The sequence below is a fragment of the Musca autumnalis genome, unplaced genomic scaffold, assembly GCF_047663935.1.
Source record: "Musca autumnalis isolate F117 unplaced genomic scaffold, ASM4766393v1 scaffold_4, whole genome shotgun sequence".
Lineage (NCBI taxonomy): Eukaryota > Metazoa > Arthropoda > Insecta > Diptera > Muscidae > Musca > Musca autumnalis.
In genome coordinates this window covers 201,745,671-201,770,535 of record NW_027411977.1, presented here as the reverse complement: position 1 = coordinate 201,770,535, position 24,865 = coordinate 201,745,671, and the positions used below count along the sequence as shown (strand labels likewise).

The following is a 24,865-nucleotide window of genomic DNA, read 5'->3' as shown; positions in this document are numbered from 1 at the left end:
GCAGTAGAAGCATTTGTAACTGTATTTGCCCGAACAGGCAGCATTCAAAACATCAAAGAGAATTCATAAGCACACGAATACATGTGCAATTTTACAAATAGAAAACCATTCACACACACACAGAAAACATTTCCGCCGGCAATGAGTATGAGGAGGGCCTTTTCAAAAAGATTTTAAAGAATAATGGAAAACGTGGCGTTGGGATTGGCTAGTAATCGGATTATTGGGACGAATACGATTGGAGTACGATGTGGGTTTTATAAGAATATTTTTTCTAGGGCCAACAAATTGGGAATAATTTATCTGCATTATATAAATCACGTGGATAAAATGGACAATGTAGATGCATTATCCAAATGACGTGGATAATGTATGTTCATTATCTATCATTATCTTGGATAATGTATTTTCATTATCCGAATGACGTGGATAAGGTATCTACATTATCCAATTGAAGTGGATAATTTATCTACAGTGCCCAAATGCCGTGGATAATTCATCCACATTATCAAAATGAAATGGATACTGTATCTACAGTATCAATTAGGCGTGGATAATGTATTTACATTATCAAAATGGCGTGGATAATGTACCTACATTATAAAAGTGACGTGGGTAATGTATCTGCAATATCCCAATGACTTGGATAATTTATCTACATAACCCTATTGTGGTGGATAATGTATTTTTATTATCCAAATGACGTGTATAATGCATCTACATCATCCAAATGACGTGGATAATGTATCTACATTATTCAAATTACGTGGATAATGTATCTACATCATCCAAATGACGTGGATAATGTATCTACATTATCCAAATTACGTGGATAATGTATTTCATTATCCAAATAGCGTGGATAATGTGTCTACATCATCCGAATGACGTGGATAATGATTTGTCATTATTCAAATGAAGTGGTTAATGTATCTACATTATCCCAATGACTTGGATAATTTATCTACATAATCCTATTGAGGTGGATAATGTATTTTTATTATCCAAATGACGTGTATAATGCATCTACATCATCCAAATGACGTGGATAATGTATCTACATTATTCAAATTACGTGGATAATGTATCTACATCATCCAAATGACGTGGATAATGTGTCTACATCATCCGAATGACGTGGATAATGATTTGTCATTATTCAAATGAAGTGGTTAATGTATCTACATTATCCAAATGACTTGGATAATTTATCTACATCATCCAAATGACGTGGATAATGTATCTACATCATCCAAATGACGCGGATAATGTATCTACATCATCCAAATGACGTGGATAATGTATCTACATTATCCAAATGACGTGGATAATGAATCTACGTTATCCAAATAGCGTGGATAATGTGTCTACATCATCCGAATGACTTGGATAATGATTTGTCATAATTCCAATGAAGTGGTTAATGTATCTACATTATCCAAATGACTTGGATAATTTATCTACATAATCCTATTGACGTGGATAATGTATCTACATCATCCAAATGACGTGGATAATGTATCTACATTATCCAAATGACGTGGATAATGTATTTCATTATCCAAATAGCGTGGATAATGTGTCTACATCATCCAAATGACGTGAATGATGTATTTACATTATCCGAATGACGTGGATAATGTATCTACATCATCCAAATGACGTGGATAATGTATCTACATCAGCCAAACGACGGGATAATGTATCTACATTATCCAAATGACGTGGATAATGTATTTCATTATCCAACTAGCGTGGATAATGTGTCTACATCGTCCAAATGACGTGGATAATGTATCTACATTATCCAACTGATATGGGTAATGAATTTTTACTATCCAAATGACGTGGATAATGTATCTACATTATCCAAATGATATGTGTAATGAATGTTTACTATCCAAATGACGTGGATAATGTATCTACATCATCCAAATGACGTGGATAATGTTTCTACATTATCCAAATGACGTGGATAATGTATCTACATTATCCAAATGACGTGGTTATTGTATCTACATTATGGAAATGAAGTGGACAATGTATCTACATTATCCACAAGACGTGGGTAATGTATCTATATTATCCGAATGACGCGTATAATGTATTCGCTTTATCCAAATTAAGTGGATAACATATTTGCATCATCCAAATGACGTGAATGATGTACTAACATTATCCAAATGACGTGGATAATGTTTCTACATTTTACAAATGACGTGGATAATGTATCTACATTATCCAAATGACGTGGATAATTTATCTACATTATCTAAATGACTTGGATAATTTATCTACATTATCCAAATGACGTGGATATTGTATCTACATCATCCAGATGACGTGGATTATGTATCGACATTATTCAAATGACGTGGATAATGTATCTACATTATCCAAATGACGTGAAAATGTATTCACAGTATCCGAATGACATGGATAATGAATTTTCACTATCCAAATGACGTGTATAATGTATCTACATTATTCAAATGACGTTGATAATGTATCTACATTATCGAAATGACGTGAATGATGTATTAACATTATCCAAATGTCGTGGATTATGTATCGACATTATTCAAATGACGTGGATAATGTATCTACATCATCCAAATGACGTGAAAATGTATTCACAGTATCCGAATTACATGGTTAATGAATTTTTACTAACTAAATGACGTGGATAATGTATCTACATTATCGAAATGACGTGGATAATGTATCTACATTATCGAAATGACGTGGATAATGTATCTACATTATTCAAATGACGTGGATTATGTACCGACATTATCCAAATGATGTGGATTATGTATTGACATTATTCAAATGACGTAGATAATGTATCTACATTATGGAAATGAAGTGGACAATGTACCTACATTATCCACAAGACGTGGGTAATGTATCTACATTATCCGAATGACGCGTATAATGTATTCGCTTTATCCAAATTAAGTGGATAACATATTTGCATCATCCAAATGACGTGGATAATTTATCTACATTTTCTAAATGACTTGGATAATTTATCTACATTATCCAAATGACGTGGATAATGTATCTACATTATCCAAATAAAATCCAAACCAAATAAATAAAATATCTGCATAATCTAAATGACGTCGTTAATATATCTACTTTATCCAAATGACGTGGATAATTTATCTACATTTTCTAAATGACTTGGATAATTTATCTACATTATCCAAATGACGTGGATAATGTATCTACATTATCCAAAATGACGCGGATAATATATCTACATTATACAAATAAAATCCAAACCAAGTATCCCTAAATCCGAAGGCCCTCTAAGAGATTAAAATACACTCGCACAATCACATCCACACAATGGATATGTTAGCACACAAATAGGACAACAGCAACTACAAAATACACACACACACACAACAAATGCAACAACAACGTGCACATGCACATCGAGTCTCTACAACAGAAAGAATTTCTTTTAGCTTTGATGTTGTACTTTAATTGCTGTTTTTAAAAGCATATTTCCCGCGCTCACTAGGAGCCAACTAACAACAACAAACAACAACTAGTTAAACACCCGGACCACTATTCAAGGGATCTTTGTGGTGGCCGAAAATCCATTGGTAATGGTGTGGTAGAAATTAAGCCTAATATGCCAAACCCCCAAGAAGGGTGGCATTCACATTTTAGCATCATGGGTTTTGGAGCTAGAGTATGATGCTGGCATACAGCAACAAAACTAGAGTTAGCAACCCCAGTGTATAGAATAGCACGTTTATAAAGGATTTAGTTGTTAACTTGGTTGTTTGCTCGTTTTTTTGTGTTGTTTGTTTTGTTTGCTTTTTGTGGCTTTAACATTGGCTAGCAGGTCGGCGGCATGGATAAAGGCTTTTTGGATTTCGGGAGAATGGGGTAAAAGTGTATTTGTAGGCGTTGTTGTTGTTGCTGATGATTTTGTTGTTGTTGTTGTTGTCGTTGCTTTGTTGCTTCAAAAGGGTTTCATGTTGCTGTTGATGTTCGCCCCCATCCCCAAATGAGGCAAGTCTCCACAGCATCACAAAGAGGACATTTTTTCTGTAAGCGGAAGAGAAGACATGGTTGTACGTAGAAGGAGGCAGCAAGTGTGCAAAAATCCACGTTACAACTGTTAAGAGAATCAAAGAGAGAAGAAAGTAAAGATGTATTTTAAGGACTATTCGAAACCTATTTAGGGAAAATGGAGTAGTCACATGAATGATGAACGTTTGGGGGGTATCCCTCCCCAACAAAATCTCATCAACGACTTCACCAGCAACACCAACATTTTTAAACAAGCTGTAGTCAGTTTTTGTTGCTTTTATGTTGATGCATTGTATTTACTCTTTCCTTTGTTTTTGTTGCTGCCGCTGCTGTTGTCGTCGTCATCGTGTTACTGCCTTTGTTTTTATTATTCACTCAAAGGATACACAGAAGAGCTAAATGAAGACAAGAATAAACACAACATCAAAAAGCCGAGGCAACATGCCGGCATGCATTCTGCAACACACAATCGCACTCACACACACACATACATACACAGTGCAATGTATAAACAGAAAAGGATAATGTGCTTACAAAGGCATCACGACACGCTTATCATCTCATAGCCACATAGAATACAACAACATACATACTACAGCAAAAGGATATAATGTGTAAGCTCCGACCTTACAGACACACACACACATATATATACCTGAGTATGCACAAGGGTATGTTTAAGCAAGCTTTATGGCGCTGCACCCATTGTCCATACACTGCATCATTTGTCTCTTGAAAAAGGGGTCACTGTTGCATACATTTTGCCGCCACGATATGAATATGGGGACCATTCTTTTGTTCGTAGGACAAAAATTGTTCGTTTATAAGAAATTATGCTAAGCCGTGGGCTGGTTTTGACAACCAACTGAGCAATAAACCCAGGTACTGTTTTGTTAAGAAATGAGATTCTTTTAGAGGATTAACAAAAACTCTTTTATAAAACTTAGTTAAACGCGGTTTAAATCAAATTTCTTTTCAAATGATTTCAAAGAAAAATTCTAACAATGCAACTTAGTCTATGTAAATTACATATAATTATCAATCGCCGGGATGTTAAAGATATATTATCGCAGTTCGAATAAATACCAGTTGCAATATTTTACGAATATTTTTCAAATAGGATTTGAAAAAAAGAAAGACATGGTTTTTTAAAAGAATATTTTTTTAAAGCAACCACAAGACGTGGATTTTTAAAAAAAAAATATTTTTTTAAAGAAACCACAAGACGTGGATTTTTAAAAAAATATTTTTTAAAGAAACCACAAGACGTGGATTTTTTAAAAAATATTTTTTAAAGAAACCACAAGACGTGGATTTTTTAAAAAATATTTTTTAAAGAAACCACAAGACGTGGATTTTTTAAAAAATATTTTTTAAAGAAACCACAAGACGTGGATTTTTAAAAAAATATTTTTCTTTAAAAAATATTTTTTAAAGAAACCACAAGACGTGGATTTTTTAAAAAATATTTTTTAAAGTAACAACAAGACGTGGATTTTTTAAAAAAATATTTTTTAAAGAAACCACAAGACGTGGATTTTTTAAAAAATATTTTTTAAAGAAACCTCAAGTCGTGGATTTTTTAAAAAAATATTTTTTAAAAAAACCACAAGACGTGGATTTTTAAAAAAAATATTTTTTAAAGAAACCGCAAGACGTGGATTTTGTAAAAAAATATTTTTTAAAGAAACCACAAGACGTGGATTTTTAAAAAAATATTTTTTAAAGAAACCACAAGACGTGGATTTTTAAAAAAATATTTTTTTAAGAAATTTCAGGACGTGGATTTTTAAAAAAATATTTTTTAAAGAAACCACAAGACGTGGATTTTTAAAAAAATATTTTTAAAGAAACCACAAGACGTGGATTTTTAAAAAAATATTTTTTAAAGAAACCACAAGACGTGGATTTTTAAAAAAATATTTTTTAAAGAAACCACAAGACGTGGATTTTTAAAAAAAATATTTTTATGGGAACCACAAGACGCGGATTTTTAAAAAAATATTTTTTAAAGAAACCACAACACGTGGATTTTTTAAAAAAATAATTTTTAAAGTAACCACAAGACGTGAATTTTTTAAAAAAACATTTTTTAAAGAAACCACAAGACGTGGATTTTTTAAAAAAATATTTTTATAGGAACCCCAAGACGTGGATTTTTAAAAAAAATATTTTTATAGGAACCACAAGACGTGGATTTTTAAAAAAATATTTTTTAAAGAAACCACAAGACGTGGATTTTTAAAAAAAATATTTTTTAAAGAAACCACAAGACGTGGATTTTTAAAAAAATATTTTTTAAAGAAACCACAAGACGTGGATTTTTAAAAAAAAATATTTTTTAAAGAAACCACAAGACGTGGATTTTAAAAAAATATTTTTTAAAGAAACCACAAGACGTGGATTTTTAAAAAATATTTTTTAAAGAAACCACAAGACGTGGATTTTTAAAAAAAAAATTTTAAAGAAACCACAAGACGTGGATTTTTAAAAAAATATTTTTTAAAGAAACCACAATACGTGGATTTTAAAAAAAAATATTTTTTAAAGAAACCACAAGACGTGGATTTTTAAAAAAATATTTTTTCAAGAAACCGCAAGACGTGGATTTTTAAAAAAATATTTTTTAAAGAAACCACAAGACGTGGATTTTTAAAAAAAATATTTTTTAAAGAAACTGCAAGACGTGGATTTTTTAAAAAATATTTTTTAAAGAAACTGCAAGACGTGGATTTTTTAAAGAAACCACAAGACGTGGATTTTTTAAAGAAACCACAAGACGTGGATTTTTTAAAGAAACCACAAGACGTGGATTTTTTAAAGAAACCACAAGACGTGGATGTTTCAAAGAAACCACAAGACGTGGATTTTTAAAAAAAATATTTTTAAAGAAACCACAAGACGTGGATTTTTTAAAAAAATATTTTTTAAAGAAACCGTAAGACATGGATTTTAAAAAAAAATATTTTTAAGGAAACCACAAGACGTGGAGTTTTTAAAAAAATATTTTTAAATTAACCACAAGACGTGGAGTTTTTAAAAAAATATCTTTAAATTAACAACAAGACGTGGATTTTTTAAAAAAATATTTTTTAAAGAAACCAAAAGACGTGTTTTTTTTTTAAATATTATTTAAAGGAACCACAAGACGTTGATTTTTAAAAACTATTTTTTAAAAAAAAATATTTTTTAAAGAAACCACAAGACGTGGATTTTAAAAAAAATATTTTTTAAAGAAACCACAAGACGTGGATTTTTAAAAAAAATATTTTTTAAAGAAACCACAAGACGTGGATCTTTAAAAAAAAATTTTAAAGAAACCGCAAGATGTGGATTTTTAAAAAAAATATTTTTTAAAGGAACCACAAGACGTGGATTTTTAAAAAAAATATTTTTTAAAGAAACCACAAGACGTGGATTTGTAAAAAAATATTTTTTAAAGAAACCACAAGACGTGGATTTTTAAAAAAAATATTTTTTAAAGGAGCCACAAGACGTGGATTTTTAAAAAAAATATTTTTTAAAGAAACCACAAGACGTGGATTTTTTAAAAAAATATTTTTTACAGAAACCACAAGACGTGGATTTTTTAAAGAAACCGCAAGACGTGGATTTTTAAAAAAAATATTTTTTAAAGAAACCACAAGACGTGGATTTTTAAAAAAATATTTTTTAAAGAAACCACAAGGCGTGGATTTTTAAAAAAATATTTTTTAAAGAAACCACAAGACGTGGATTTTTAAAAAAATATTTTTTAAATAAACCACAAGACGTGGATTTTTTAAAAAATATACGTGGATTTTTAAAAAAATATTTTTTAAAGAAACCACAAGACGTGGATTTTTAAAAAAATATTTTTTCAAGAAACCGCAAGACGTGGATTTTTAAAAAAATATTTTTTAAAGAAACCACAAGACGTGGATTTTTAAAAAAAATATTTTTTAAAGAAACTGCAAGACGTGGATTTTTTAAAAAATATTTTTTAAAGAAACTGCAAGACGTGGATTTTTTAAAGAAACCACAAGACGTGGATTTTTTAAAGAAACCACAAGACGTGGATGTTTCAAAGAAACCACAAGACGTGGATTTTTAAAAAAAATATTTTTAAAGAAACCACAAGACGTGGATTTTTTAAAAAAATATTTTTTAAAGAAACCATAAGACATGGATTTTAAAAAAAATATTTTTAAGGAAACCACAAGACGTGGAGTTTTTAAAAAAATATTTTTAAATTAACCACAAGACGTGGAGTTTTTAAAAAAATATTTTTAAATTAACCACAAGACGTGGATTTTTTAAAAAAATATTTTTTAAAGAAACCAAAAGACGTTTTTTTTTTTAAATATTATTTAAAGGAGCCACAAGACGTTGATTTTTAAAAACTATTTTTTAAAAAAAAATATTTTTTAAAGAAACCACAAGACGTGGATTTTAAAAAAAATATTTTTTAAAGAAACCACAAGACGTGGATTTTTAAAAAAAATATTTTTTAAAGAAACCACAAGACGTGGATCTTTAAAAAAAAATTTTAAAGAAACCGCAAGATGTGAATTTTTAAAAAAATATTTTTTAAAGGAACCACAAGACGTGGATTTTTAAAAAAAATATTTTTTAAAGAAACCACAAGACGTGGATTTGTAAAACAATATTTTTTAAAGAAACCACAAGACGTGGATTTTTAAAAAAAATATTTTTTAAAGGAGCCACAAGACGTGGATTTTTAAAAAAAATATTTTTTAAAGAAACCACAAGACGTGGATTTTTTAAAAAAATATTTTTTACAGAAACCACAAGACGTGGATTTTTTAAAAAAATATTTTTTAAAGAAAACGCAAGCCGTGGATTTTTAAAAAAAAATATTTTTTAAAGAAACCATAAGACGTGGATTTTTAAAAAAATATTTTTTAAAGAAACCACAATGCGTGTATTTTTAAAAAAATATTTTTTAAAGAAACCACAAGACGTGGATTTTTAAAAAAATATTTTTTAAATAAACCACAAGACGTGGATTTTTTAAAAAATATACGTGGATTTTTAAAAAAATATTTTTTAAAGAAACCACAAGACGTGGATTTTTAAAAAAATATTTTTTAAAGAAACCGCAAGACGTGGATTTTTAAAAAAATAATTTTTAAAGAAACCACAAGATGTGGATTTTTAAAAAAAATTTTTTTAAAGAAACCACAAGACGTGGATTTTTAAAAAAATATTTTTTAAAGAAACCACAATACGTGGATTTTTAAAAAAATATTTTTTAAAGAAACCACAAGACGTGGATTTTAAAAAAAATATTTTTTAAAGAAACCACAAGACGTGGATTTTTAAAAAAATATTGTTTAAAGAAACCACAAGACGTGGATTTTTAAAAAAATATTTTTTAAAGAAACCACCAGTCGTGGATTTAAAAAAAAAAATATTTTTTAAAGAAACCAAAAGACGGGGATTTTTAAATTTTTTTTAAAGAAACCACAAGACGTGGATTTTTAAAAAAATATTTTTTAAAGAGACCAACAGTCGTGGATTTTTAAAAAAATATTTTTTAAAGAAACCAACAGTCGTGGATTTTTTAAAAAAAATATTTTTTAAAGAAACCACAAGACGTGGATTTTTAAAAAAAAATATTTTTTAAAGAAACCACAAGACGTGGATTTTTAAAAAAATATTTTTTAAAGCAGCCAAAAAAACTTGGATTTTTTAAAAATATTTTTTTAAGAAACCACAAGTCGTGGATTTTTAAAAAAAATATTTTTTAAAGAAACCACAAGACGTGGATTTTTTTAAAAAAATATTTTTTAAAGAAACCACAAGACGTGGATTTTTAAAAAAATATTTTTTAAAGCAGCCAAAAAAACTTGGATTTTTTTAAAAATATTTTTTAAGGCAGCCAAAAAACGTGTATTTTTTTAAAAATATTTTTTAAAGCAGCCAAAAAACTTGGATTTTTTAAAAAATATTTTTAAAGCAGCCAAAAAACGTGGATTTTTTAAAAATATTTTTTAAAGCAGCAAAAAAAAACTTGGATTATTTAAAAATATTTTTTAAAGCAGCCAAAAAACGTGGATTTTTTAAAAATATTTTTTTAAAGCAGCTTCAGACAAGAGAGCGCACACGTGCTCTCAGTAAACGGTTTTCTCTCCAGACACACAATTCAACTAATTGAAAAAGCATGCACTCACACAATGACACCCCCAAAAGTATGCAACAGAAGTAGATGGTGCCTATCGCTTTTTTAAAGTAGCCAAAAGATGTCGATTTTTTATTAAAAAATAGTTTTTTAAGCAGTCACAAGACAAGACGTTGATTTTTTAAAGTAACCAAAAGACGTGGATTTTTCAAAAAATAATTTTTAAGCAACCACAAGACGCGGATTTTTTAAAAAAATAAATAAGAGGTGAAGTTTTTTAATTTTTATTAGAGTAACCACTAAAATAAGTTTTTTAAAAAATATTTTTTAAAGCAGTCACAAGACGCGGATTAAAAAAAAAATTAATAATTCACATGACGTGGATTTTTTAAAAAATATTTTTTTTAAGTAACCACAAGATTTATTAAAAAATATTTTTTTTAAAGTAACCACGTGGATTTTGTTTTATCATTTCTCTCTATAGGCACGTTCCTATCTCTCTTCGCCTCCAGTAATTCACAAATTCTATCTGTCATGAGAATTCTTTATTAACTTGAATGTGTTTTAGAACTCTCTCTAAAGTTTAGCAGCCTAAACCGGTATCTGTTATCCTTTCTACAAAGCAAATAACCACTACAACAACTTACATACATACATATCCTAATAATCATCATCCTCGTAGGTTTATTGTGACTTGAGCCTTTCATAATCATCATCATCATCATCATTATCAAAGTCAGCAACAGCAATAACATCTTCATCATCCGCACTTGCATCCATTAAGGCTTTCTTATGGCCACACAAACACCATTACACACACTCACAATCATCAACAGAAATGCACTCAAACACTTGGGTGCCACAAAAAAAAAAACATGCCGCATACAAACTCTCTTTCTACAAGGCGGCTCTCCTAAAAACCCACACATTCACATATACATACATCATTAAAGGATGTTTGTTGCCATCGCCACCACTACAACTGTTTGTGGCATACAAATACAACCACATCGCACCACACACACACACTTTAATAAATAGGAACCTCTGTTTTTATAGTTTTTTTTGTTGAGTTCTCTTTGTGCAGCTTTTAACACCGACCGACCGACAAGGACGATGAGGAGTATGTATGTATTTAACTAAAGCATGCCGCTGTTCTGCTATTAGGGTTGGCGCTTTCAAATGTTTGCTATTTTCATTTGTAGCCAACAAGCTAGGCCAGGCTGTTTGGCTGGCTATGCTATCAGGCAGTTAGTCAGCCAGCCAACCTGCTTTATTTCTTTTCTTTTTGATTTCTGTTTGCTTTTGTTTGGATTTTTCCTGTCTAGTATCAACTCTCTGCCCAAACTACACTAATTTTATATTGAATTTATTATTCCGTTTGTAACTGACATATCCGAATAGAAATGATGGTGGTAAGATAGGATATATCATGGTTAGGTAAGAGCAACTAGAAAAGTTGTAATCTATAGTTCTATGCTGGGCAGGATATTAGGATTTAGAAGTTATGTAAAATAATGAAATATATTATCCAAGTGAATTGTTTGAATTCTGAGCTAAAATTGAACCTCAAATCTTTCCCACAAACTAATTTCCCGCAGGGTATATTCCATTCGTCCTTGCCTCTGAACCATCGCGCAAACTACAGCTTTTCTTATTTTTTTACCGTCGTCTTCTTGTTGTTTTTTACACAAAGCATTGACACACATACATACATGCATACATACGTACATATATGTACATGTGCACATTCGGTGTTGTTAAACTGAGTAGAGCGGAGTCCTTTTGTAGTTGCTTTGGTAGTTGTTTTAATTTTCCCAACTTGCCTTTCTGTGTGTGTGTGTGCACCACACAATAATACCGTTAGGATAGCATTTCCGGCGCGTACATCATCACACAGTAAAGCGCACAGTGTGAGTATGTATGTGTGGGTTTGTGTGTTCAGAGCATAAGTCTGTATTTTTAACGGATTTTTTCGTATGTTAAACGTGAAAATAGAGCGTATTAATTATGAATGTAAATGACACGAATGTGAGTGAGTCTGTATGGAACAATTGTGGCTGGATAAATGAAATATTTATACAGCAATTATGGGTGGGTGACGTAGGGGACGCAAGACACCAAAGAACGGTCCTGACCGGTTTTAACATGACAATGCCCAGGATTTATCTTGGTCCCTCTTTCATCTCAAGGGGACACTGACCTATTTAACACCCGTTAAAGGTAGTAAGCTAACATGTGCCGCGCGTTCACCCATAAGAACGTTAAAAATTTGCACCTGACTGTCTCCAGATCAAAGAACAAGTAATCAAATTGATCATGTTGTGATAGATGGAAGATATTCATCGAGCGTGTTGGATGTACGATCGTTCCGAGGAGCAAACATAGATTCGGATTACTACCTTGTTGTAGCAAAGGTACATATCCGTCTAAACGTTGCAAATAAAGCACGAACAGATACAACGCGGAAGTTGGACATCGATAGACTGCAAACACAACAGATAGCCACACCATATTCCATTCGACTAGCCCAATTGCTTAATGAAAGCACTCCTCGTCCCGATAACATATCAGCGTAATGACAAATTATTGCCCACTCCATGCAAACAGCCGCAAAATTACTACTTGGATACCAGAGACCTCCGCTAAGGAATCCGGGGTATGTTCAGGAGTGTCGTGCTGCTACCGAAGAGAAAAATGCGGCATGTAGGACTACTTTACAATCCGTAGCAACGCGTAGCGCACGAGAGAGATATCGGGAGAAAAGGTGAGAGAAGAAACGTCTTTTCCGCAGGAAAAAGAGAGAGATGGAAAAGAGGGAGTGTGGAAAAAATCGAGATGTACGGAAGCGTGAATGAAGTCTGAAAGTTTTACCCAAGAGTGACCAGCAAGGTAATTTGATAACTGATACAAATAGTGTGCTCAGGATGTAGAAGGAACATTTTTCCAAACTGTTGGCATCCAATAGTAGCGAAGACGGCGAAGATACCACATATCCAATCCCAGAAGATGGTATTGAATGTATACCGCCCAGCCAAGATGTGGTAAAGACAGCAATAAACCGGCTGAAGAATAGCAAGGCAGCAGGAGCCGATGGCTTACCAGCGGAGCTGTTCAGAACCAGAGGCGACATGCTGATAAGAGCTTTGTTCCTTTACTTTTTTAATGGTAAAAGTGGTAAAAGAGAAAAGTGTCAAAATTGCTCTCTCATGAACATTTTTACCAGAAAAGTAAAGAAACGGAAAAATGGTAGATCTGGTAGCAATGTCAAAAAGAAACATAAAATATCAATTTTCGTCTTTTATTTCACAGTTTTTAATTTAGTTTTGTCAGCGTTCGACTTTTTCTTCTGTTTTTCGTCCATTTTTTTTCTTCATTGTGAAATAATCGTCAAACAAAAGTCGAAAAATCAGTTCTACCATTTTTTAACTGCAGAAATTTGTCTGGTAGCCTGTGGTAGAAGAGAGAGGCATATGTGCACTCTCTCCTCTCTCACTCACTTAAAAATTTCTTCCAGTTTTACCACTTTTTGGGGTTAAGGAACGCTTTGCAGGCTAAAAATGGTAACAAATGGTAACGTCAGGTAAGTAAAGGAACACAACTAAGGTGTATTCATCAGATAGTTAGCACCATCTGGCAGGAAGAACGAGTACCCGACGATTGGAACCTGAGCATCCTGTTCCCTGTCCACAAGAAAGGATATAAGAATGTATGCTCTAACTATATGGGCATAAGTCTTCTCCCTATTGCCTACAAGATAGGGTCAGGGATATTGTGAGAACGACTAAAGCCTATGATCAAGGAAATAATTGGGCCATACCAATGCGGTTTTAGACCTGGCAATCCCACCATTGACCAGATATTTACCCTGTGGCAAATCCTGGAGAAGACCCAAGAGTTGCAGATCGACACCTACCACTCTCAGCCTGTGTGGACTGAAATACTTTTTTCCAAAAAAGAAACTTATGTATTTAGGGGGGTTTTCAAAATTTTGGCCATATGAACCTACAGAAGTATGAATAGGATTAAAGCTCAAAAATTTGCGTGAATATCGATAGATTGGATATCACAGGGCCACTAAGAAAACCTTTGGTAAAAATGTCCAAAGGATCCTCGAACAGACCCTTAACCACACAAAAATGTTGAAGATTTGTGTGGGTGGTACCACAAGGATTGGACAGTTAGGGCCGGAAGGGTTGGACCTATAAGCACCATATTCGAATTTCATCTAATACCAATTCATCTAATCGAAGAAATATTACAATATTCAAAGTGCGGACGAACGCAGTATTCGGTTCGTGCTCTCCAGCCACTACATATGCTGCCATAGGGGTTTTTTACAACTTTCGGTCTGTTTTCTCAAGAAGTATGAACTTGCCCCTGAAAAAACTTTTACTGTCGTAATTGAGGAAGCGAATGCAGATTGCTTCAACAAAAATCAAAGTGATTCGAGAGCAGGTCTTAAAGTGAACTTATCCAAAATTTTGAGAGGGAGGTACCTGAAGGAATGGACAAATACCCAGCAAAAAAGTCCTCCCACAATCATGGGTTTTGTAAGGGATTTTTGGCAGCCGTAACTACTCACAAACCCCCTTTCTTCCCCATTATTTTTACAAGGGCATGTCGCACTAAGTTTGTAGTTATTTTGTGACCACTAGAATAACGAGTTATTCTGTGGCCACTAGAAGTTGAAAAGTAAGGTGAAAAAATTCTATTTGTAGAACAGTTGATGTAGAGAATTTGTTTTTAATTTCATCACACTTCTCCACACTGTTCCACGCACACGAAGATTAAGGGTTGCTTAAGAACTTAAATGTGCAGTGCACATGTGCACCACGAACTTTTATTTTTTAATTAAAAAAAACTCGCGTGCCGACGGTGAGCGTTGAACACACAACCCTAGGATTTATAGTCGGACACACACACACTGTACCACCGTCCTCATTACTTAGTGAGGAGTAAAGTAAGTAGGTTTGCCTTGTAAATTTTTTAAGAAGTAACCCATTACTTTGCAAGATTACTTGTAATGCAAAAAGAAGCGTGTTTACATTACTTTGTAATGGGTTACGTAATGACTAACGGATCCGAATTTTTGCTGGGTATAGTCCATATTCGAACCTGATCTATATCTGGTAGATATATTAGGATGTGTAAAGTATGGACCAAATCGGTCACTCACATCGAGGGTTATCTTGCGCACAATTTTTCCGAAAATTTTTTTAACTTTTGTGGAGGAGGTACCTTAAGGAATGGACCGATATGGCTTATCTTCGAACTTAAATTAAGTTTGCACAAAATATTACGAAGGCCACTTTTTGGACCGAATCGGAGGATACGTTCGATTCCGCTCCAACCACTACACACGGTGTCATAGGGTTTTTTTTGTACCTTTCAGGCTATTTTCTCTGGTAGTATGAATATGAACTTGATGAAACTTGTACCGTCGTATGGGGTGCAGTGAATACAAGTTGCTACAATAACCAGTAAGGAAAGGATCATAGTTGGGCGGGGCCGACTATATGATACCCTACACCACTGTGAATATGTAAAATATAGGAGATATCAGGAAAAATGTCTAAAATTGTCTTTTCCATTTCAAAAAAATCAAAAAAAAAATGATACTACATCAATGATTTTTGGTACATAGATTAAGAAAAAAATCTGCATTCCAAATCTGTTTTCGTTACTAACTTTGATCGTTGCGCGCAAAAGATATGACAGTTTTAATTATGCTAATTAGAAAAAATTCTAAACAAATCGCGGCTTAATATAGTAAGCTGTTATATCCTATTATCGTTAACTGAATTCGTACCCTTTGCGATTATACAAAAATAAATTTGAAAAATCTCAATGGATTCGCGAAAAATTAAATTTGTTAAATAATTTCACCTATTTACAAACATATTTTTGAAACAATAGCGCTTATACTTACAAAAAATATATAAAAAATTATAGCAGCATCCAGACATTGTGAGGAATAAAATGAAAACTAAGTCGTGAAGTTTGGAGCTACAGTATTCATGTTATTTGCAAAAATACAAAGAAAATATGACGAAACCAATAAAAATCATGTTATTCTAATTTTATTTATTTATGGTTTTATAGGAAAGGTTGAAGAAAAAATGTTTGAGTTCTTCGTCATTTTCGTCCAAATTTCACGCAATAATGAAGATATTCCGTTGCAACAAATTTTTTCGCTAATAGTTTTCCTATTGGCAAATATTTTTAGAACATTATATAAAATCACAAGGAATACCAATTGTGGCATAACATTAAAATAATGTTATATTGAATACTATAACATTTGAAACGCATATAAACCGCGTAATAGTGAAAATGACATAATGCGCATCCGATTTTCCAATATAGCTAATCAATCCCTTTTATTTGATGTACAGTTTGTGCAATTCTATTTGGCGGCCACGATGTAGCATCTGTTGCATATTAGGGCGCAAAATACAGTAAAATGGTCATAATTTCCACGAAGTTCATTTACATTTTATGTGCATCCGATTTTGATGATAACCTTTAAAAAATACAATATTTGATGTCGTTTCATTGCGATCAAGAACCGTGGATGTAGCATCGCACTTAATTTTTAGAAAAAATCAATTGTATCTCCGGATTAGCGATAGTTTTGAAATACATGTTTTCGCACATTTTCAACAGGCATATAGCTCTATTTATTTCAGTAAAAAATACACTTCGAAAACGCGTTTCAATGCGCGCAATTTTCAAAAACATTTTTTGAAGATTTTCGAAATTTGAGGGGTATCATATCCGCCGATCTTGTGGACGGATTTGGACGCATCATGGCTTATTAGATTCAGAACGTAAAAAAACAAAGTTCACGCGGGTTTCACCGACAATTTAATGGCAGTTGCAAGTTGAATAAAAAAACAGGTTTTTTATAAAAATTTACGCACAAAAAAATTTCGACTTTAAGCTGAGATTGTTGCGAACCTTTGAGGGCTACACGCCCGAATTATACATCAAAAAATGCGTAATCGCGAGTACTACCATTTCATATTCAGTTTTTAAACGAGTACAGTTGCGCGTCCCGATTAGAGCAAAAATTCAAAAAAACCAATTATTCAGTCTTCAAAATGTCAGCATCCGTTTGAGATTGATGCAGTGATTATATTAAAAAATCATACATTAGAAACATCATCTCTGAAGTGTATTCTTTAACTTCTTCTTTGAACATTATACTCTACATTGTATTGTAAAGCCACTAATTGAAAATTGACTTAAAAAAACTCGTTTTCTTCAACGATTTTTTCCGACTTTTTTACATTAATACGACCACAGCTTCCGCTTAAATTATGATTTTAAGAAACCCATCGGTGAATCGGCCTAAAACAGTTTATTTTACCGACATGTGTTAAAAAGTTATGGTATAGTACAACTATTCGCGAGTTACAATACCCCATACCTCAGTTTCAACATAAGTGAATTTTCCACAAAAGGTCGATATGTATTCATGGAAGATACCTTCCGCCCACGTAAATAAAATTAGGAAGCCCATTTCTTGATCTTTCAATTGATGCCAATTATGTTGAATTACGTGCTCAGATAACAGAGTTACAGCCTAATATATCCAGTTATTTGTTTGTAGGGTAATCAGAAGCACGTTAGAGGTCGCAGTTATAGATCAATAGTCACGAGATTTTGCACGATGTAAGAGTTTAGGTCGAAGAACATACCTACAATTTTGGATGATGATCTCATATTATCTAGTGGGTTAAATGGACCATTACTTTTACATGAGAAATATAAAAATTTAAAATTTGGTCCATATTTTACTTCCTGGTGGGCATGTACCAGCAAAGTAGCCTACATATGGAAAATTAACTACTGATCTTTCCCCTGATGCAAATTGCAATAATGTGTCTCCTGGGTAACTAATGGGCCTACTGCTACAATTTGTCTCTACCATGATAGATAAATTCCCAGCATTATTGCAAATTACGTGGAACCCTAACCATAAATTTGTTTCCATGGAAATTATTTGAATTTCTACACATTACTAGTTGTTTTTGACCGGTTAAAATATATTTTTGATATCACAATATATATCCACAATGAACTATTTTCGAAATACCCTAAAAAGCACAAAATCGCTTGCATTTCCAAACAATATGTATGGTACAAGTGCACTTTTTTTGGACGACAGATCTTCAATAAACTAACAATGTTCCCTTTGAAAATTTGTTGCATTGTAATTGGGTATATTTGCAGCAGCTTATATATTTATTTGTATTAGGTGTATTCCAAAAAGGAACCTGATATTCAAAGAAAACTGAAACCGGGCATTCAGAGTGAAAGCGGGTATGCATACCATTGCACCACGGTTGCACCCTATTAGATACGTCAAAACATTTTCTGATTTGTCAAGAATTGACTTCGGAGACATTTTATATGCTCAAAGCATCAAATCATTACGTATCTTCGTTTCTAATATTATTCCAATAGAGCTTCACATCAGCCTTGTACACAGATTGTCGTCTGTTCGATTCCTCGGCGAGGTAACACCAAACTTTCAACGGTGGCAAAATACATCTCAGTAATGTTGGCGACATTTTCTAAGTATTTGTTGTTCGTTTAAGGGTTGTCCGGTGATTATTTTGAAAATTTTGACGAATTCCGTGCGAATTTTTTTTCTTTTTTCCTAATTTTTTATTTCCATATCTGTGCCCAAAAAGGGAATAGCTTTGTTGATTCGGCAACAATATTCCATAGTTAAGTGATTCTAGTAGTTTTTAGCGTTTTAAAATATCGATTTCAAAAGAATTTCACTTTTTTTTACCCTCAGCATTTATGCTAACGAGGTTATATACACTTTCATGCGGGTAAAATGTGCCTCATCGAAATAATGGTTTTAGACCACAAGTATGTTGGAAGAAATATGTTTCAGACAATTTGGAGTTGATTTAGCCATGTCCGTCCGTCTGTCTGGCTGGCTGGAGCGCACGATAACTCTCGAACGGATCAACCGATTCGGTCCAAAATTTGGCTTTCGCAATATTTTGTCCAAACTTAGTCTAAGTTCGAAGATGGGTTATATCGGTCCACTCCTTCCGGTACCTCCCCCACAAAAGTTCGAAAAAAGTTCGGAAAATTTGTGCGCACGATAACTCTTGAAAGGAGTAACCGATTTGGACCATAATTTGCACATCGTGAAACTTTTACCAGACATAGATGAGGTTCCAATATGGATACAAGCGTTGCACTCCTTCGGGTACCTCCCACACAACATTTCGGAAAAGTTCAGTGAAGGACCTGCTCTGGAATCGCTTTGATTTTTGTTGTAGCAACTTGTCGTCACTGCTCCCCATACGACGGTATATGTTTCATCAGGGGCAAGTCCATACTTCCTGAGAAAATATCCTGAAAGTTGTAAACAACACCTATTACACTGTGTGCAGTGGTTGGAGCACAAGATGGCCCTCGTAATATTTTGTCCAAACATAGTTTAAGTTCGAAGATAAGCTATATCGGTCCAATCCTTCAGATACCTCCCCAACAAAAGTTCAAAAATATTCGGAAAAATTGTGCACACGATAACTCTTAAAGGGAGTGACCGATAGCTCTACGGGACATAGATCAGGTACGAATATGGACTATATAGGTCCCCTCCTACGAGTGCTTCCGACACAAAATTTGTGAATAGTGCAGTTTAAGACCTGCACATTTTGCTTTTCATTGTAACAACTTGTATTCGCTGCCTCCATCACGACAGTACACGTTTTTTCAGGGGAAATCTATACTTCCTAAGAAAACAGTCCGAAAGGTTTAAAATACCCCTATGCACCATGTGTAGTGGCTGGAGAGCACGATAACCCGGCCGGCACCAACTAAGCTGGGTAGTACGTAAGATAACCCTCTAAGGGAGAAACCGATTTGGTCCAAACGTTGTACATCATATTATATAGACGTCAGAAGTATTGTGTGTTACTTCTGTTCTATAGATCCGAGGCTGAGGGTATATCTCTGTCGGCCAAGCTGACTGATACTTTTTTACTTGTTGAAATTACGTTTCCGTGCAGAAAATTCCGAGGGAAATATTCATGATTGCCCTGATAATGTTTTTCGTGGACAAGTCCATGCTTCCTGAGTGTAGTTGTCCGTGGATAATTTTGAAAATTTTAACGAAGATATTCCTTGTGGTGTTCCTATTTACAGTGATATAATTTTTTGTTTTAATGGTCCAAAAACCCTAAACAATCAAAACTTTGCGGATGATAGTTTTGATATTATTCGTCAAAGATAGTACTTGTGACTATCATGGGCAAGTCAATGCTTTCTGACATAATGACAAAAACTCTAAGAACTCCTACAGTGATGAACTAAAATAACTGGTTCTTACGATAATTATCGAACGAAATGAAACCCAAAATTAGATCCGGTTCAAAGATGGACTATGTCGGTTCATTCTTTCAGATACCTCCACTGAAGCTCAACACGTTTTTCGTTTAAGTTTAAAGTCACTCCGAGGATCGTATTGATATTTTGAATGAACACGACGCCAACAATTTCTATAACTTCGTGAGATATGGGCCCGGAAATGTCCCGATATTTAGGGCCACTACTTAACACCTCTCGAACTAAAATGTATATTAGTCTTTGTGGTCTTTGTTACAACGCAATAAATTAAGTTGAATTCCATGAGAGGGAAAGTTAGGCCCACTGAAAAAAAGTAAAAGTCTAAGCACGGAATTTGTTTTCGAATATACATATAAAGCTGGGTACACATTGTCAGTTTTGAATGACAGCTTTGCGGTTGCTTGCTAGTGTGGCCGTTCATTTATGTCATTCATCATGCAAACGCAAAATATTTTGTGGTTGCTGGACGGTAGGACCGTTATCGATAATTGCGAAAAATCGACATTTAGAACCGACAATGTGTACTGCACTTAAAAGATACTTCATATCATTTAACAAAAAAAGTATCAGCAATCACCCTTCAACCTTCCAAGATTCCTCCACTTGGCGGCATGTTTATGTGTGTACATACAGTTTGACAAGTAATTGTTTTTAAACTGAGAAAACGAACACTTTTCATGCATTAATTATGCATGTTTTCGGTAAATGCTTGAAAATCAGGACATTTTATGAATTTCATTCTTAACAAGGATTAGTTGCTAACAAGTATCAGCAATATTAGGAATGAGATATCCCCACTAAGAGGGTTACCATATGGACCAAGGGGGTATCAGATCATATTGCATGTAAACAATGTCCTATAGGTCTCAAGCCGAGAATATCTAAAAACTAAGACTTTTATGAGTATTATGGTTTACCAAGATGGTATGACATCAATTACAATGAATATTACCTACAGCAGAACTCGATCAGGAGGGTTGCCAGATCGACTAAAAATGTACCAGGTCTTAATAACAGTAAACTGGACCTCCTAGGCCCACAATTATATCTTAATAGTAGTTTATTTAACTGAAATTTAATTTAGGGATAAGGATATTCACTAAAACAAACCAAAATATAACCAAGAAGTACAAAAATCTGTTAGAAATGCATATGGAAGATATTACTAAATTATACTGAGCTTGCTATAGACATCAATTTTATCTATTAACAGCCAGATTGAGGAATTCCCATAAGTTTTTTGGCTTTGATGGTATACCATGGTAACACTGTAGCATTATTTCCCCGTCACTTAGAAATTTTTGTCACAGTATTACTTCACAGTACACGAAATGTCTCCAGTAGGTCATAGTAAGCATTTGCGAAAATTTTAGAAATCTGTACCCCACAAATTTCTAAGGAATATTAGCCTCCAAATGTGCTATTTTCGACTGTTTCATTAAATATTCTTATCTCTTAATAAATTTTGAGTTGAATGAACCACTTGTAGGGTGTGGTTGTGGGCCTAGTTGATCCCTTTGACTGTTAATGAGTCCTGGTACTTTTTTAGTCGGTCTGGCAACCTCCTGATCGAGCTATTCTGTAGGCAATATTTATTCTAATTGATGGAAGTCCATCCTGGTGAACTAAAAATACTCATAAAATGTCTTAGTTTTTAGATATTCCCGGTTTGAGACCTATAGAACATCGTTTACATGTAATACGATCTGGTACCCCCTTGGTCCATATGGTAACCCTCTTAGTTGGGATATTCCATGCCTAATATTGTTGACACCTGTTAGCAACTAATCCTTGTTAAGAATAAAATTCATAAAATGTCATGATTTTTAAGTATTTACCGAAAACATGGGGTATTTTGGAACCTCAATTACATTTTGAAAACATTTTCTTGGCACCTTGCATTTCATGTTAATTATTCTTTTGGTTATTATTGTTGAACTAAGCGGGTTAATTTTTTATTTATTCATTCATTCATTTTGGTCTTAAATAAGTCGACCAACTAATTTTTACAAAAAACCCGACATTTTTATCACAACTATTCGTAATTTTTTAGAAATTAATGCAAGAAAAGTACTCGTTTTCTCAGTTTGAAAACAATTACTTGTCAAACTGTATGTACAAAGTGCAGTGTTCTGCTCTACTTTCTACTTCCGCAAATTGCATGTATGCAGATTCATCTGTACAAGTGCAGTTTTGCACGTGTGTTTCTATTTAACTTTGTGTTGAGATTTCGTTGTGTTTTTTTGTTTTCTTTCATCTCTTTAATAATGTACGGCATCAAAGAAGAAAAACATTCACTCGTAAAATCAAATGAAAAATTTTATTCACCAGAAAATTGGACCGACCATTAATAATAATAAAAAAACATCAACAAAAACACAAAAGAAAAGAAGAAATATCCTTGGTAGGGCGATAAAGTAAAAGGCCCTTTGCACTGTGGATGGATGACACAAACCTTTTTTTTAAATCACCAAACGTTTATTTGCTTTGCTTTAAAGGCGAAGCGCCAAGGTTGTGGAGTTATGTTTATGCAAATTTTGTTATTTTGGATGTCACACTAAATTATTTTTTATAACACTATGAAACCGTTAAATATTTATTTTGATAATTTCCAATTTTTATAATTTTGTTTTAATATTTTTATTTCAATATATGTATGTCATAAAAACTGTGAGTATTTAATATTTCTTTTAAATTTGTATTATTTTTCATTTATTAAAAATTAAATTTAATATTATTTTCAATTTTTATATACTTTTTTTAATTTTTTTTTATTACAGTGTAGGTATGTCAAAAAACTTTTAATATTTAATTTTTGTTTAAAATTTTATTATTTTTCTTTTATATAAATTATTTTAATTTCCCTTGTTTTTTAACATTTTATTTTTCTAAAAATTGCCACAAACGTTATTTTTCTTTTTTTGTGAAATTATGTCAGTTAGGTTCTTTTCTTTATATGTATTTTATTTAAAAAATTGTCTCCCGTTTTAAAATTTTTTATTCTCCGTTTCGCATCGACATCCGTTTAAAAAAATTCAAACGACCCGTATGCGTTCTCTTTCCGTAGAACACTGAAAATTATTTGTTTTCGTATTTCCATTTTCAAATAGGAAAAATGCATATTTTTTGTTTTGTTCGTTCCATTCTCACAATTTTTTAAATATGCCCAATTCCACATTGTTCCCCTTGTACAACGTGCATGGATGGCTCTCTCTTCAAAACAATTGCCGGCTTTTCATCAATAACAACACCAACAAGTGTTGTCTGATGTTCGTTGTGTGGCTGAAGGTGGTTGCTGGCTCGCAACGTAAACACAACCACAAACAACCGATATGTTGGCGCCAAAGTTGTTTTTGGTGTTGCCAGAAATTTTTCGAAAGTGTGAAATATGGGAATTTTATTTCGCTGGGTATTTTCTTATTCACAAATTGGTCTGTTCCTTTACTTTTAAAAATGGTAACAGTGGCAAAAAATGGTAAAAGTGGTGAACTGGTCTCATATAAATTGTATGCTTTTTAAAGTAAAGGAACACTTTGCAGGTTAAAAACGGTAACCTCAGGTACGTAAAGGAACAGAGCTAATGTTTTTAAAGACTTCGAAAGTAATTTTTTTTTATTTCATTTGCGACCCTAAAATTCTGGCTCGTTCTAGCAATGGCCGTCTGTTGCGCCCAACGACAAAAATCAAAAAATTCATGTCATCATTTTAAAAATTTAAAGATGCAACTCTCTGCTAAACATTTTAAAATTTTCGAAACTCAAACATTTTCAAAATAATAATGTTTTAGGCCCAAGTTTTTTGGACAAAATTCGATTCAGACAATTTGGTGTCGGTTTATGTATGTTTGCGGTCCGTCTGGCTGGATCGCAAGATAACTCTCGAACGGATCAACCGATTCGGTCCAAAATTTGGCTTTCGTAATATCTTGTGCAAACATAGTTTAAGTTCTAGATGAACCATACCGGCCCACTCCTTCAGGTACCTCCCCTACAAAAGTTCCACAATTTTTACCAAAAATGGTGCGCATGGTAACTATCGAAGAGAGTAACAGATTTAGTCCATACTTTGCACGTCGTCCATACTTACACAGACATATAGATCAGGTTCGAATATGGACTATATCGGTCTACACCTTCGAGTACCTCCTACACAAAATTTCGCAAAAGTTTCGTTCAGGGGCTGCTCTCGAATCGCATTGATTCTTTTTGAACCAACTTAAATTCGTTAACTCCATTACGTCGGTACAAGTGTTTTAAGGGGCTTGTCCATACTTGCTGAGCAAATGCACTGAAAACTGTA

The 24,865-nt window shown here is 32.9% G+C and overlaps 1 protein-coding gene across 1 annotated transcript in view; it reads right to left on the bottom strand.

Moving 5' to 3' along the window:
- Reck (Reversion-inducing-cysteine-rich protein with kazal motifs) overlaps nucleotides 1-23,639 on the bottom strand; it is a 212,721-nt gene extending 189,082 nt beyond the window's left edge. Inside the window, exon 1 of the mRNA XM_073981199.1 lies at nucleotides 23,022-23,639. The gene's annotated coding sequence lies outside the window, so the exon portion shown is untranslated. The remainder of the gene's footprint in view (nucleotides 1-23,021) is intronic.
- Between the last annotated feature and the right edge of the window lie 1,226 nt (nucleotides 23,640-24,865).